A 14655-nucleotide genomic window follows, 5' to 3' on the forward strand; every position below is an offset into this window, starting at 1 on the left:
TGCTATTTGCTCTTTATCTGTGCCTGTGTCTGTAGTGAGAAATAAAATGTGTCATAACTCTCGACTGCTATTGTACAACTCGATAAATAATTGAATTTTAGCAGCAGGTAGATGACAGCATCATCCACCCCAATGCTAGGCTGGTATGCAAACTGCAGGGGATCCATGCAAGGGCTCACCAGGGGGCGGAGATGGTTATAAACATGCAGTTTATGCAGAATGCTGCATTAATGTCTGCACAGTGTAACTGCAAGTTGCGAGCTTGCACAGGTAGAGGTGTGGTTAGAGCAGTTGCGCATGTTTGGCATGACTTATGTGTGTGGTGTGGCCCAATGTGGTATGTTTTCATGGGGCCTAAAATCCCTGGTGGGCCTAGTTTGTGAGGCAGGTTGCTGACTGGAATACATTGTTTTTGTTGCGTGATGTCTTGATTGACCTCAGCGTCTTGCCAAAGGGGAGCATTTAAAAATGAAAAAAAGGATGTGTTATTTCAAGTAATTTAACTTTGGTTTGTCTATTATTGTGTTTAGAAACTTAAATCATACAGCAATTTGTAATTCACATAGAGCAGTGGTCTCCAACCCTGCTCCTGGAGAGCTACTGCCCTGCATGTTTTAGGTATCTCCTCACTCTAACTCGTTATCAAGCAGCTGAGGCTCGTCAAAGGGCTTGATAACGAGTTGATTATTAGAATCAGGTGTGTTAGAGTGAGGAGATACCTAAAACATGCAGGGCAGTAGCTCTCCAGGAGCAGGGTTGGAGACCACTGACATAGAGTGTATTTTACAATTCATCACAATGCAACTGTTTACTAGTGGGACCATGTCTGTGTCTGAGAAACCCTATGCAAGTCCTCAGCTGGAACATGTATAGCATGAATTGATCTTTACGCCATATAGTGAACACCTGCTCACATGATCTTACGTGGTTATTTAAGGACAAAAGTCCACGTCCCTGGGTGGGCTTGAACCACCAACCTTTCGGTTAACAGCCGAACGCGCTAACCAATTGCGCCACAGAGACTGCTGTAGACTTTCTGTGTGGTGTTATGACTTCGATCTGCAACTCCAATACGTTGTCTTTGCTATTTACATCCAAAAGGCAATAAGGCAGACATTTTAATCATGGCATATTACATGAAGCATTCATATAAAGTAAACAATAAATTGATTTGTACACTACTGCTGTAACCCTGACATTTTAAACAATTGTTTTTGTTTGCCGGTGAGGTATCATCTCCATATCAAGCCAGCAGTCTATAGATAGCAGGGCGATGTCTTGTCAAGCAATTAAAACAGCAGCAGATAAGTGAGTGAAACTGGTTGTCTGTGTTCTGCTTAGTTGAAGCATCTGGTACTGACAGTCAATAGCTGCTAGGAATAATCTGTGGGTGGGATCGAAAGCATCAACCTTAAGAGTAACAGTTGGATGCCCTTATAATGTTGGATACAAGAATTACCACTACAGACGATTTTGCTGTCCACTACACGGTCATACTGTAGCTCCAGCTTTCTCTAACCCTGGTAATAGGGCCATCTGCTGGCCGTTTACTGTAGGTGTCAAAAAGAGCTGCTGAACTCAAACAAAACACTGAATAAGATTGAACACTGGAGTGAAACTAAACTTGTAACCACAGAGATTTCATAACAAGCTAAAACTGTCAATAAAGCTGAGCACAGACTGACTTAAAATTGTCACTCAGTTTGTAGTCATGTACACAAGTCAGCAGTGTATTTTCTGCAGTATGATGCACTGCAGTTAAAACATACTATACCAGTTTTGTGGAAAATGCTTTAGGTTAAGCTGCTATTGTTAGCATCTCTGGGTATCTAATTAACTATCTATAGTAGCAACCTACTTATAAGGTCAAGTGGCAGTATAACATTTACTAAGTATATTACCTGAATACATGACATACAATCTTATAGGTTAGTCCTAGCTTGAACAAGTATGAAGTAACTAGGGAGGTACGTAGTGCTAGCCAAAGTTATGAGAAGTAACTTGGTATCAGAATGACTTGGGTTAAATATTTATCATCAACCTTGCAGTTGTACATGCATCAAAATATCCATCCATCCAATCCATGAAAAAGAGTTACAGTTCAATTAAACATTTTTATTCCCTATTTTTTGAGTTTTCTCGAAGTAGCCCGGCTAGCTCAGTCGGTAGAGCATGAGACTCTTAATCTCAGGGTCGTGGGTTCGAGCCCCACGTTGGGCGCTATACTTTTTCACACAGGAACTGCAATTCAATGCTGTTTTTCTGTGGAGTGTCAGACAATGCTGATATATCACCATTCTTGTGTGAGGTAAATGGGTGGAGCAATGTGGTTTCAGCAGCAATGCAGGCTTTGTACAGGACCGTTATGATGAAGACAGCTAATCAACAATAACACAGTGAGAAGAATCAAAGCCACAGCTCTTTTTCTGAGCAGACTAGGAAGATACCATGTGATTTAATTAAAGGCTCGAAACCACAACCCTGAGATAAGGGGTCTCACGCCTTACTACAAAGCTGGCTGGGCTGCCTGTCCCCCCAACACTGAAACAATCCTGCATGCTTCTCGGCTGGATTTAGCCCATCCCCCACTGTTGCACACATTCGAAGGATCTGAACAACTCGGGTGCAGCGACCTTGTCTCTGTGGCGCAATCGGTTAGCGCGTTCGGCTGTTAACCGAAAGGTTGGTGGTTCAAGCCCACCCAGGGACGAGAGGTTTTCCGTAATTTGATTGTTTTATTGGAATCTAAAAGAGGGAAACTTGTTTTGTGGTGCTGCCAATATCATACAAGTTGTCCGAGTTGACATGTTTGTCCATGTTACTGTAAAAAATTAAACAGGCTGCGATGAGAAACAGTTCAAAGTGCAGGGACAACATCTTTGACCTATATTATATAGCGTTTCCTGTTGTGTTACCCCTCCCCTTTTTCCTCTATTATTCACTCAGTGAGTTCTGTAGCTCTGTGTCAGCTATCAGGTTTTGGTTTGAGATAAAAACAAATCGTCCCTGGGTGGGCTTGAACCACCAACCTTTCGGTTAACAGCCGAACGCGCTAACCAATTGCGCCACAGAGACGACATGGGTTGTGTGAAGAATTGTATGCCTTATGAAAGTAATGATTGGTGTAGTGATCATCTCAGTATTAGAACTGTAATCAGTGTGTTTACATGCGCTTTATTACATCTGACTGTGTTTTCTGTCTTTTCAGTAATACTGTATGGACTCCGTCCTTGTAAAGAAAATAGCTCATGGCTGTAGTAACAGTTTTGGCATTCAGACAGGAAGAGCAAGAGGTCAGTTGGAAGAAGCATTAGATGCTAATGCTTCTATTACTCAACTTATGTTGACTGCCCCTAGCGATAACTTTTCTGACAGCACAGACATCACCTTCAACACGTCCTTTGTATCAAATTATCAGCGATTTACAGAGGAAATGGCACAAATCCAAAACAACTGAAGATCTTGCAAGCTACCAGACACTGCTGTCCTCCTTCTCCTCCAGTATCCATGCTGCAAAGAAGGCCTTCTTCAACGATAGGATCAACGGTGCCACAGACACGCGTAAGTTATTCTCCACCTTCAAAGCTCTGCTTTATCCTCCACCACTTCCTCCAGCTACTACCTCACCACCTTATCGATACAATTCAATCTGGCTTCAAAAATGGTCACTCCACCGAAACAGCCCTGTTGTCTGTGACAGAGGCCTTAAAAACTGCTATAGCTACTGCCAAATCCTCGGTTCTCATTCTGCTAGACTTATCAGCTGCTTTTGACACTGTCAATCACAGCAAACTCCTGTCCATACTCTCAAGTATCCTGTATCCTTTCCTTTATACACAAAATGGTACTACATGTGGGCGGGGATTAAAGATAAATGCCACACCCCCTCCTAAAACTGAGCATGCAAAAAAAATGCCTTCCATTTTTCCTTTATAGACAAAATGGTACTACATGTGGGCGGGGATTAAAGATCGACACCACACCCCCCTCCTAGGACTGAGCATGCTGTCTGTGTGGCGCAATTGGTTAGCCCGTTCGGCTGTTAACCAAAAGGTTGGTGGTTCAAGCCCACCCAGGGACGTGAACATCCAATTCTAATGATTCCTACTAAAAATAACAAACTGTTTAGCTACACTATGGCAGCATGAGCGAAATTGAAGTTTGCTAAATGTCTTCAGTGTCAAATTATCAGTGCTTTTTATTTTTGGTTGACATGTTGATGTTAAAATTACATAGCATGTATTGAAAGGTCTTTTCCTTTATTATGCCGTGGTTCAAATTCCTACAGCACTTCCTTTCTTGACAAAATGGTACTACATGTGGGCGGGGATTAAACATCCAGGCCACACCCCCTCTCAAAACTGAGCATGCAGTCTCTGTGGCGCAATTGGTTTTTCGCGTTCGGCTGTTAACCGAAAGGTTGGTGGTTCAAGCCCACCCAGGGACGTGGACATCCAATTCTAATGATTCCTACTAAAAATAACTAACCCTTTAGCTGCACAATGAGTAAAATTTACATTTTCTTATAGCTTCTGTATCAAATTATCAGCGCTTTGCATTATTGGCTGAAACATTGACTTTAAAATTACATAGCATGTATTGAAAGGTCTTTTCCTTTATTATGCCATGGTTGGAATGCCTTCCATATTGCCTTTATACAGACATTGGTACTACATGTGGGCGGGGATTAAATATCCAGGCCACACCCCCTCCTAAAACTGAGCATCCAGTCTCTGTGGCGCAATTGGTTAGCACGTTCTGCTGTTAACCGAAAGGTTGGTGATTCAAGCCCACCCAGGGACGTGGACATCCAATTCTAATGATTCCTACTAAAAATAACAAACTGTTTAGCTACACTATGGCAGCATGAGCGAAATTGAAGTTTGCTAAATGTCTTCAGTGTCAAATTATCAGCGCTTTTTATTTTTGGTTGACATGTTGATGTTAAAATTACATAACATGTATTGAAAGGTCTTTTCCTTTATTATGCCATTGTTCAAATTCCTACAGCACTTCCTTTCTTGACAAAATGGTACTACATGTGGGCGGGGATTAAACATCCAGGCCACACCCCCTCTTAAAACTGAGCATGCAGTCTCTGTGGCGCAATTGGTTAGCGCGTTCAGCTGTTAACCGAAAGCTTGGTGGTTCAAGCCCACCCTGGGACGTAGACATCCAATTCTAATGATTCCTACTAAAAATAACAAACCCTTTAGCTGCACAATGAGTAAAATTGACATTTGCTAATAGCTTCTGTATCAAATTATCAGCACTTTGCATTATTGGCTGAAACATTGACGTTAAAATTACATAGCATGTATTGAAAATTATTTTCCTTTATTATGCCATGGTTGGAATGCCTTCCATATTTCCTTTATAAACAAAATGGTACTACATGTGGGCGGGAATTAAACATCCAGGCCACACCCCCTCCTAAAACTGAGCATGCAGTCTCTGTGGCGCAATTGGTTAGCGCGTTCGGCTGTTAACCGAAAGGTTGGTGGTTCAAGCCCACCCAGGGACGTGGACATCCAATTCTAATGATTCCTACTAAAAATAACTAACCCTTTAGCTGCACAATGAGTAAAATTTACATTTGCTAATAGCTTCTGTATCAAATTATCAGCGCTTTGCATTATTGGCTGAAACATTGACTTTAAAATTACATAGCATGTATTGAAAGGTCTTTTCCTTTATTATGCCATGGTTGGAATGCCTTCCATATTGCCTTTATACAGACATTGGTACTACATGTGGGCGGGGATTAAACATCCAGGCCACACCCCCTCCTAAAACTGAGCATCCAGTCTCTGTGGCGCAATTGGTTAGCGCGTTCGGCTGTTAACCGAAAGGTTTGGTGGTTCAAGCCCACCCAGGGACGTGGACATCCAATTCTAATGATTCCTACTAAAAATAACAAACTGTTTAGCTGCACTATGGCAGCATGAGCGAAATTGAAGTTTGCTAAATGTCTTCAGTGTCAAATTATCAGCGCTTTTTATTTTTGGTTGACATGTTGATGTTAAAATTACATAGCATGTATTGAAAGGTCTTTTCCTTTATTATGCCATTGTTCAAATTCCTACAGCACTTCCTTTCTTGACAAAATGGTACTACATGTGGGCGGGGATTAAACATCCAGGCCACTACCCCTCTTAAAACTGAGCATGCAGTCTCTGTGGCGCAATTGGTTAGCGCGTTCGGCTGTTAACCGAAAGGTTGGTGGTTCAAGCCCACCCAGGGACGTGGGCATCCAATTCTAATGATTCCTGCTAAAAATAACAAACCCTTTAGCTGCACAATGAGTAAAATTGACATTTGCTAATAGCTTCTGTATAAAATTATCAGCACTTTGCATTATTGGCTGAAACATTGACGTTAAAATTACATAGCATGTATTGAAAATTATTTTCCTTTATTATGCCATGGTTGGAATGCATTCCATATTTCCTTTATAAACAAAATGGTACTACATGTGGGCGGGGATTAAACATCCAGGCCACACCCCCTCTTAAAACTGAGCATGCAGTCTCTGTGGCGCAATTGGTTAGCGCGTTCGGCTGTTAACCGAAAGGTTGGTGGTTCAAGCCCACCCAGGGACGTGGACATCCAATTCTAATGATTCCTACTAAAAATAGCAAAATGTTTAGCTGCAGCATGAGCGAAATTGAAGTTTGCTGAATGTCTTCAGTGTCAAATTATCAGCGCTTCTTATTTTTGGTTGACATGTTGATGTTAAAATTACATAGCATGTATTGAAAGATCTTTTCCTTTATTATGCCATTGTTCAAATTCCTACAGCACTTCCTTACTTGACAAAATGGTACTACATGTGGGCGGGGATTAAACATCCAGGCCACACCCCCTCCTAAAACTGAGCATCCAGTCTCTGTGGCGCAATTGGTTAGCACGTTCTGCTGTTAACCGAAAGGTTGGTGATTCAAGCCCACCCAGGGACGTGGACATCCAATTCTAATGATTCCTACTAAAAATAACAAACTGTTTAGCTACACTATGACAGCATGAGCGAAATTGAAGTTTGCTAAATGTCTTCAGTGTCAAATTATCAGCGCTTTTTATTTTTGGTTGACATGTTGATGTTAAAATTACATAACATGTATTGAAAGGTCTTTTCCTTTATTATGCCATTGTTCAAATTCCTACAGCACTTCCTTTCTTGACAAAATGGTACTACATGTGGGCGGGGATTAAACATCCAGGCCACACCCCCTCTTAAAACTGAGCATGCAGTCTCTGTGGCGCAATTGGTTAGCGCGTTCAGCTGTTAACTGAAAGCTTGGTGGTTCAAGCCCACCCTGGGACGTAGACATCCAATTCTAATGATTCCTACTAAAAATAACAAACCCTTTAGCTGCACAATGAGTAAAATTGACATTTGCTAATAGCTTCTGTATCAAATTATCAGCACTTTGCATTATTGGCTGAAACATTGACGTTAAAATTACATAGCATGTATTGAAAATTATTTTCCTTTATTATGCCATGGTTGGAATGCCTTCCATATTTCCTTTATAAACAAAATGGTACTACATGTGGGCGGGAATTAAACATCCAGGCCACACCCCCTCCTAAAAATGAGCATGCAGTCTCTGTGGCGCAATTGGTTAGCGCGTTCGGCTGTTAACCGAAAGGTTGGTGGTTCAAGCCCACCCAGGGACGTGGACATCCAATTCTAATGATTCCTACTAAAAATAACTCACCCTTTAGCTTCACAATGAGTAAATTTGACATTTGCTAATAGCTTCTGTATCAAATTATCAGCGCTTTGCATTATTGGCTGAAACATTGACTTTAAAATTACATAGCATGTATTGAAAGGTCTTTTCCTTTATTATGCCATGGTTGGAATGCCTTCCATATTGCCTTTATACAGACATTGGTACTACATGTGGGCGGGGATTAAACATCCAGGCCACACCCCCTCCTAAAACTGAGCATCCAGTCTCTGTGGCGCAATTGGTTAGCGCGTTCGGCTGTTAACCGAAAGGTTGGTGGTTCAAGCCCACCCAGGGACGTGGACATCCAATTCTAATGATTCCTACTAAAAATAACAAACTGTTTAGCTGCACTATGGCAGCATGAGCGAAATTGAAGTTTGCTAAATGTCTTCAGTGTCAAATTATCAGCGCTTTTTATTTTTGGTTTACATGTTGATGTTAAAATTACATAGCATGTATTGAAAGGTCTTTTCCTTTATTATGCCATTGTTCAAATTCCTACAGCACTTCCTTTCTTGACAAAATGGTACTACATGTGGGCGGGGATTAAACATCCAGGCCACACCCCCTCTTAAAACTGAGCATGCAGTCTCTGTGGCGCAATTGGTTAGCGCGTTCGGCTGTTAACCGAAAGGTTGGTGGTTCAAGCCCACCCAGGGACGTGGGCATCCAATTCTAATGATTCCTGCTAAAAATAACAAACCCTTTAGCTGCACAATGGGTGAAATTGACATTTGCTAATAGCTTCTGTATAAAATTATCAGCGCTTTGCATTATTGGCTGAAACATGGACTTTAAAATTACATAGCATGTATTGAAAGGTCTTTTCCTTTATTATGCCATGGTTGGAATGCCTTCCATATTGCCTTTATACAGACATTGGTACTACATGTGGGCGGGGATTAAATATCCAGGCCACACCACCTCCTAAAACTGAGCATCGAGTCTCTGTGGCGCAATTGGTTAGCGCGTTCGGCTGTTAACCGAAAGGTTGGTGGTTCAAGCCCACCCAGGGACGTGGACATCCAATTCTAATGATTCCTACTAAAAATAACAAAATGTTTAGCTGCAGCATGAGCGAAATTGAAGTTTGCTGAATGTCTTCAGTGTCAAATTATCAGCGCTTCTTATTTTTGGTTGACATGTTGATGTTAAAATTACATAGCATGTATTGAAAGGTCTTTTCCTTTATTATGCCATTGTTCAAATTCCTACAGCACTTCCTTACTTGACAAAATGGTACTACATGTGGGCGGGGATTAAATATCCAGGCCACACCCCCTCCTAAAACTGAGCATCCAGTCTCTGTGGCGCAATTGGTTAGCACATTCGGCTGTTAACCGAAAGGTTGGTGGTTCAAGCCCACCCAGGGACGTGGACATCCAATTCTAATGATTCCTACTAAAAATAACAAACTGTTTAGCTACACTATGGCAGCATGAGCGAAATTGAAGTTTGCTAAATGTCTTCAGTGTCAAATTATCAGGGCTTCTTATTTTTGGTTGACATGTTGATGTTAAAATTACATAGCATGTATTGAAAGGTCTATTCCTTTATTATGCCATTGTTCAAATTCCTACAGCACTTCCTTTCTTGACAAAATGGTACTACATGTGGGCGGGGATTAAACATCCAGGCCACACCCCCTCTTAAAACTGAGCAAGCAGTCTCTGTGGCGCAATTGGTTAGCGCGTTCGGCTGTTAACCGAAAGGTTGGTGGTTCAAGCCCACCCAGGGACGTGGACATCCAATTCTAATGATTCCTACTAAAAATAACAAACTGTTTAGCTGCACAATGAGTAAAATTGACATTTGCTAATAGCTTCTGTATCAAATTATCAGCGCTTTGCATTATTGGCTGAAACATTGACGTTAAAATTACATAGCATGTATTGAAAATTATTTTCCTTTATTATGCCATGGTTGGAATGCCTTCCATATTTCCTTTATAAACAAAATGGTACTACATGTGGGCGGGGATTAAATATCCAGGCCACACCCCCTCCTAAAACTGAGCATCGAGTCTCTGTGGCGCAACTGGTTAGCGCGTTCGGCTGTTAACCGAAAGGTTGGTGGTTCAAGCCCACCCAGGGACGGGGACATCCAATTCTAATGATTCCTACTAAAATAACGAACTGTTTAGCTGCAGCATGAATGAAATTGAAGTTTGCTGAATGTCTTCAGTGTCAAATTATCAGCGCTTCTTATTTTTGGTTGACATGTTGATGTTAAAATTACATAGCATGTATTGAAAGGTCTTTTCCTTTATTATGCCATTGTTCAAATTCCTACAGCACTTCCTTTCTTGACAAAATGGTACTACATGTGGGCGGGGATTAAACATCCATGCCACACCCCCTCTTAAAACTGAGCATGCAGTCTCTGTGGCGCAATTGGTTAGCGCGTTCGGCTGTTAACCGAAAGGTTGGTGGTTCAAGCCCACCCAGGGACGCGGACGTCCAATTATAATGATTCCTACTAAAAATAACAAACTGTTTAGCTACACTATGGCAGCATGAGCGAAATTGAAGTTTGCTAAATGTCTTCAGTGTCAAATTATCAGCGCTTTTTATTTTTGGTTGACATGTTGATGTTAAAATTACATAGCATGTATTGAAAGGTCTTTTCCTTTATTATGCCATTGTTCAAATTCCTACAGTACTTCCTTTCTTGACAAAATGGTACTACATGTGGGCGGGGATTAAACATCCAGGCCACACCCCCTCTTAAAACTGAGCATGCAGTCTCTGTGGCGCAATTGGATAGCGCGTTCGGCTGTTAACCGAAAGGTTGGTGGTTCAAGCCCACCCAGGGACGTGGACATCCAATTCTAATGATTCCTACTAAAAATAACAAACTGTTTAGCTACACTATGGCAGCATGAGCGAAATTGAAGTTTGCTAAATGTCTTCAATGTCAAATTATCAGTGCTTTTTATTTTTGGTTGACATGTTGATGTTAAAATTACATAGCATGTATTGAAAGGTCTTTTCCTTTATTATGCCATTGTTCAAATTCCTACAGCACTTCCTTTCTTGACAAAATGGTACTACGTGTGGGTGGGGATTAAAGATCGAAGCCACACCCCCCTCCTAAAGCTGAGCATGCAGTCTCTGTGGCGCAATTGGTTAGCGCGTTCGGCTGTTAACCGAAAGGTTGGTGGTTCAAGCCCACCCAGGGACGTGGACATCCAATTCTAATGATTCCTACTAAAAATAACAAACTGTTTAGCTACACTATGGCAGCATGAGCGAAATTGAAGTTTGCTAAATGTCTTCAGTGTCAAATTATCAGTGCTTTTTATTTTTGGTTGACATGTTGATGTTAAAATTACATAGCATGTATTGAAAGGTCTTTTCCTTTATTATGCCATTGTTCAAATTCCTACAGCACTTCCTTTCTTGACAAAATGGTACTACGTGTGGGTGGGGATTAAAGATCGAAGCCAAACCCCCCTCCTAAAGCTAAGCATGCAGTCTCTGTGGCGCAATTGGTTAGCGCGTTCGGCTGTTAACCGAAAGGATGGTGGTTCAAGCCCACCCAGGGACGTGGACATCCAATTCTAATGATTCCTACTAAAAATAACAAACCCTTTAGCTGCACAATGAGTAAAATTGACATTTGCTAATAGCTTCTGTATCAAATTATCAGCGCTTTGCATTATTGGCTGAAACATTGACTTTAAAATTACATAGCATGTATTGAAAGGTCTTTTCCTTTATTATGCCATGGTTGGAATGCCTTCCATATTGCCTTTATACAGACATTGGTACTACATGTGGGCGGGGATTAAATATCCAGGCCACACCCCCTCCTAAAACTGAGCATCCAGTCTCTGTGGTGCAATTGGTTAGCGCGTTCGGCTGTTAACCGAAAGGTTGGTGGTTCAAGCCCACCCAGGGACGTGGACATCCAATTCTAATGATTCCTACTAAAAATAACAAAATGTTTAGCTGCAGCATGAGCGAAATTGAAGTTTGCTGAATGTCTTCAGTGTCAAATTATCAGCGCTTCTTATTTTTGGTTGACATGTTGATGTTAAAATTACATAGCATGTATTGAAAGGTCTTTTCCTTTATTATGCCATTGTTCAAATTCCTACAGCACTTCCTTACTTGACAAAATGGTACTACATGTGGGCGGGGATTAAACATCCAGGCCACACCCCCTCTTAAAACTGAGCGTGTAGTCTCTGTGGCGCAATTGGTTAGCGCGTTCGGCTGTTAACCGAAAGGTTGGTGGTTCAAGCCCACCCAGGGACGTGGACATCCAATTCTAATGATTCCTACTAAAAATAACAAACTGTTTAGCTGCAGCATGAGCGAAATTGAAGTTTGCTGAATGTTTTCAGTGTCAAATTATCAGGACTTCTTATTTTTGGTTGACATGTTGATGTTAAAATTACATAGCATGTATTGAAAGGACTTTTCCTATATTATGCCATTGTTCAAATTCCTACAGCACTTCCTTTCTTGACAAAATGGTACTACGTGTGGGTGGGGATTAAAGATCGAAGCCACACCCCCCTCCTAAAGCTGAGCATGCAGTCTCTGTGGCGCAATTGGTTAGCGCGTTCGGCTGTTAACCGAAAGGTTGGTGGTTCAAGCCCACCCAGGGACGTGGACATCCAATTCTAATGATTCCTACTAAAAATAACAAACTGTTTAGCTACACTATGGCAGCATGAGCGAAATTGAAGTTTGCTAAATGTCTTCAGTGTCAAATTATCAGTGCTTTTTATTTTTGGTTGACATGTTGATGTTAAAATTACATAGCATGTATTGAAAGGTCTTTTCCTTTATTATGCCATTGTTCAAATTCCTACAGCACTTCCTTTCTTGACAAAATGGTACTACGTGTGGGTGTGGATTAAAGATCGAAGCCAAACCCCCCTCCTAAAGCTAAGCATGCAGTCTCTGTGGCGCAATTGGTTAGCGCGTTCGGCTGTTAACCGAAAGGATGGTGGTTCAAGCCCACCCAGGGACGTGGACATCCAATTCTAATGATTCCTACTAAAAATAACAAACCCTTTAGCTGCACAATGAGTAAAATTGACATTTGCTAATAGCTTCTGTATCAAATTATCAGCGCTTTGCATTATTGGCTGAAACATTGACTTTAAAATTACATAGCATGTATTGAAAGGTCTTTTCCTTTATTATGCCATGGTTGGAATGCCTTCCATATTGCCTTTATACAGACATTGGTACTACATGTGGGCGGGGATTAAATATCCAGGCCACACCCCCTCCTAAAACTGAGCATCCAGTCTCTGTGGCGCAATTGGTTAGCGCGTTCGGCTGTTAACCGAAAGGATGGTGGTTCAAGCCCACCCAGGGACGTGGACATCCAATTCTAATGATTCCTACTAAAAATAACAAACTGTTTAGCTACACTATGGCAGCATGAGCGAAATTGAAGTTTGCTAAATGTCTTCAGTGTCAAATTATCAGTGCTTTTTATTTTTGGTTGACATGTTGATGTTAAAATTACATAGCATGTATTGAAAGGTCTTTTCCTTTATTATGCCATTGTTCAAATTCCTACAGCACTTCCTTTCTTGACAAAATGGTACTACATGTGGGCGGGGATTAAACATCCAGGCCACACCCCCTCCTAAAACTGAGCATGCAGTCTCTGTGGCGCAATTGGTTAGCGCGTTCGGCTGTTAACCGAAAGGTTGGTGGTTCAAGCCCACCCAGGGACGTGGACATCCAATTCTAATGATTCCTACTAAAAATAACAAAACCTTTAGCTGCACAATGAGTAAAATTGACATTTGCTAATAGCTTCTGTATCAAATTATCAGCACTTTGCATTATTGGCTGAAACATTGACTTTAAAATTACATAGCATGTATTGAAAGGTCTTTTCCTTTATTATGCCATTGTTCAAATTCCCACAGCACTTCCTTTCTTGACAAAATGGTACTACGTGTGGGTGGGGATTAAAGATCGAAGCCACACCCCCCTCCTAAAGTTGAGCATGCAGTCTCTGTGGCGCAATTGGTTAGCGCGTTCGGCTGTTAACCGAAAGGTTGGTGGTTCAAGCCCACCCAGAGACGTGGACATCCAATTCTAATGATTCCTACTAAAAATAACAAACCCTTTAGCTGCACAATGAGTAAAATTGACATTTGCTAATAGCTTCTGTATCAAATTATCAGCGCTTTGCATTATTGGCTGAAACATTGACTTTAAAATTACATAGCATGTATTGAAAGGTCTTTTCCTTTATTATGCCATGGTTGGAATGCCTTCCATATTGCCTTTATACAGACATTGGTACTACATGTGGGCGGGGATTAAATATCCAGGCCACACCCCCTCCTAAAACTGAGCATCCAGTCTCTGTGGCGCAATTGGTTAGCGCGTTCGGCTGTTAACCGAAAGGTTGGTGGTTCAAGCCCACCCAGGGACGTGGACATCCAATTCTAATGATTCCTACTAAAAATAACAAAATGTTTAGCTGCAGCATGAGCGAAATTGAAGTTTGCTGAATGTCTTCAGTGTCAAATTATCAGCGCTTCTTATTTTTGGTTGACATGTTGATGTTAAAATTACATAACATGTATTGAAAGGTCTTTTCCTTTATTATGCCATTGTTCAAATTCCTACAGCACTTCCTTACTTGACAAAATGGTACTACATGTGGGCGGGGATTAAACATCCAGGCCACACCCCCTCTTAAAACTGAGCATGCAGTCTCTGTGGCGCAATTGGTTAGCACGTTCGGCTGTTAACCGAAAGGTTGGTGGTTCAAGCCCACCCAGGGACGTGGAAGTCCAATTCTAATGATTCCTACTAAAAATAACAAACTGTTTAGCTACACTATGGCAGCATGAGCGAAATTGAAGTTTGCTAAATGTCTTCAGTGTCAAATTATCAGTGCTTTTTATTTTTGGTTGACATGTTGA

At 41.4% G+C, this 14655-nt stretch overlaps 26 non-coding genes across 26 annotated transcripts; 24 read left to right on the forward strand and 2 right to left on the reverse strand.

Annotated features, from left to right (window-relative positions):
- Window positions 1–949: 949 nt before the first annotated feature.
- On the reverse strand, window positions 950–1023 carry trnan-guu (transfer RNA asparagine (anticodon GUU)). Its single transcript has one exon. It is a non-coding gene; the product is annotated as a tRNA-Asn (tRNA).
- A 1124-nt stretch (window positions 1024–2147) lies between these two features.
- Window positions 2148–2220, forward strand: trnak-cuu (transfer RNA lysine (anticodon CUU)). The gene has a single exon. It is a non-coding gene; the product is annotated as a tRNA-Lys (tRNA).
- A 416-nt stretch (window positions 2221–2636) lies between these two features.
- trnan-guu (transfer RNA asparagine (anticodon GUU)) lies at window positions 2637–2710 on the forward strand. Its single transcript has one exon. It is a non-coding gene; the product is annotated as a tRNA-Asn (tRNA).
- Window positions 2711–3001: 291 nt separating this feature from the next.
- On the reverse strand, window positions 3002–3075 carry trnan-guu (transfer RNA asparagine (anticodon GUU)). Its single transcript has one exon. It is a non-coding gene; the product is annotated as a tRNA-Asn (tRNA).
- Window positions 3076–5450: 2375 nt separating this feature from the next.
- On the forward strand, window positions 5451–5524 carry trnan-guu (transfer RNA asparagine (anticodon GUU)). Its single transcript has one exon. It is a non-coding gene; the product is annotated as a tRNA-Asn (tRNA).
- Window positions 5525–5806: 282 nt separating this feature from the next.
- On the forward strand, window positions 5807–5881 carry trnan-guu (transfer RNA asparagine (anticodon GUU)). The gene has a single exon. It is a non-coding gene; the product is annotated as a tRNA-Asn (tRNA).
- Window positions 5882–6172: 291 nt separating this feature from the next.
- trnan-guu (transfer RNA asparagine (anticodon GUU)) lies at window positions 6173–6246 on the forward strand. The gene has a single exon. It is a non-coding gene; the product is annotated as a tRNA-Asn (tRNA).
- A 282-nt stretch (window positions 6247–6528) lies between these two features.
- On the forward strand, window positions 6529–6602 carry trnan-guu (transfer RNA asparagine (anticodon GUU)). Its single transcript has one exon. It is a non-coding gene; the product is annotated as a tRNA-Asn (tRNA).
- Window positions 6603–7606: 1004 nt separating this feature from the next.
- On the forward strand, window positions 7607–7680 carry trnan-guu (transfer RNA asparagine (anticodon GUU)). The gene has a single exon. It is a non-coding gene; the product is annotated as a tRNA-Asn (tRNA).
- Window positions 7681–7962: 282 nt separating this feature from the next.
- On the forward strand, window positions 7963–8036 carry trnan-guu (transfer RNA asparagine (anticodon GUU)). Its single transcript has one exon. It is a non-coding gene; the product is annotated as a tRNA-Asn (tRNA).
- Window positions 8037–8327: 291 nt separating this feature from the next.
- Window positions 8328–8401, forward strand: trnan-guu (transfer RNA asparagine (anticodon GUU)). Its single transcript has one exon. It is a non-coding gene; the product is annotated as a tRNA-Asn (tRNA).
- A 282-nt stretch (window positions 8402–8683) lies between these two features.
- Window positions 8684–8757, forward strand: trnan-guu (transfer RNA asparagine (anticodon GUU)). The gene has a single exon. It is a non-coding gene; the product is annotated as a tRNA-Asn (tRNA).
- A 648-nt stretch (window positions 8758–9405) lies between these two features.
- trnan-guu (transfer RNA asparagine (anticodon GUU)) lies at window positions 9406–9479 on the forward strand. The gene has a single exon. It is a non-coding gene; the product is annotated as a tRNA-Asn (tRNA).
- Window positions 9480–9761: 282 nt separating this feature from the next.
- On the forward strand, window positions 9762–9835 carry trnan-guu (transfer RNA asparagine (anticodon GUU)). Its single transcript has one exon. It is a non-coding gene; the product is annotated as a tRNA-Asn (tRNA).
- Window positions 9836–10117: 282 nt separating this feature from the next.
- On the forward strand, window positions 10118–10191 carry trnan-guu (transfer RNA asparagine (anticodon GUU)). The gene has a single exon. It is a non-coding gene; the product is annotated as a tRNA-Asn (tRNA).
- Window positions 10192–10482: 291 nt separating this feature from the next.
- Window positions 10483–10556, forward strand: trnan-guu (transfer RNA asparagine (anticodon GUU)). The gene has a single exon. It is a non-coding gene; the product is annotated as a tRNA-Asn (tRNA).
- A 292-nt stretch (window positions 10557–10848) lies between these two features.
- trnan-guu (transfer RNA asparagine (anticodon GUU)) lies at window positions 10849–10922 on the forward strand. The gene has a single exon. It is a non-coding gene; the product is annotated as a tRNA-Asn (tRNA).
- Window positions 10923–11214: 292 nt separating this feature from the next.
- On the forward strand, window positions 11215–11288 carry trnan-guu (transfer RNA asparagine (anticodon GUU)). The gene has a single exon. It is a non-coding gene; the product is annotated as a tRNA-Asn (tRNA).
- A 282-nt stretch (window positions 11289–11570) lies between these two features.
- Window positions 11571–11644, forward strand: trnan-guu (transfer RNA asparagine (anticodon GUU)). The gene has a single exon. It is a non-coding gene; the product is annotated as a tRNA-Asn (tRNA).
- A 283-nt stretch (window positions 11645–11927) lies between these two features.
- On the forward strand, window positions 11928–12001 carry trnan-guu (transfer RNA asparagine (anticodon GUU)). Its single transcript has one exon. It is a non-coding gene; the product is annotated as a tRNA-Asn (tRNA).
- A 284-nt stretch (window positions 12002–12285) lies between these two features.
- Window positions 12286–12359, forward strand: trnan-guu (transfer RNA asparagine (anticodon GUU)). Its single transcript has one exon. It is a non-coding gene; the product is annotated as a tRNA-Asn (tRNA).
- A 292-nt stretch (window positions 12360–12651) lies between these two features.
- Window positions 12652–12725, forward strand: trnan-guu (transfer RNA asparagine (anticodon GUU)). The gene has a single exon. It is a non-coding gene; the product is annotated as a tRNA-Asn (tRNA).
- Window positions 12726–13007: 282 nt separating this feature from the next.
- trnan-guu (transfer RNA asparagine (anticodon GUU)) lies at window positions 13008–13081 on the forward strand. Its single transcript has one exon. It is a non-coding gene; the product is annotated as a tRNA-Asn (tRNA).
- Window positions 13082–13372: 291 nt separating this feature from the next.
- trnan-guu (transfer RNA asparagine (anticodon GUU)) lies at window positions 13373–13446 on the forward strand. Its single transcript has one exon. It is a non-coding gene; the product is annotated as a tRNA-Asn (tRNA).
- A 283-nt stretch (window positions 13447–13729) lies between these two features.
- trnan-guu (transfer RNA asparagine (anticodon GUU)) lies at window positions 13730–13803 on the forward strand. Its single transcript has one exon. It is a non-coding gene; the product is annotated as a tRNA-Asn (tRNA).
- A 282-nt stretch (window positions 13804–14085) lies between these two features.
- On the forward strand, window positions 14086–14159 carry trnan-guu (transfer RNA asparagine (anticodon GUU)). Its single transcript has one exon. It is a non-coding gene; the product is annotated as a tRNA-Asn (tRNA).
- Window positions 14160–14655: the final 496 nt, after the last annotated feature.

This window comes from Scomber scombrus, chromosome 23 (genome assembly GCF_963691925.1).
Source record: "Scomber scombrus chromosome 23, fScoSco1.1, whole genome shotgun sequence".
Classification (NCBI taxonomy): Eukaryota; Metazoa; Chordata; class Actinopteri; order Scombriformes; family Scombridae; genus Scomber; species Scomber scombrus.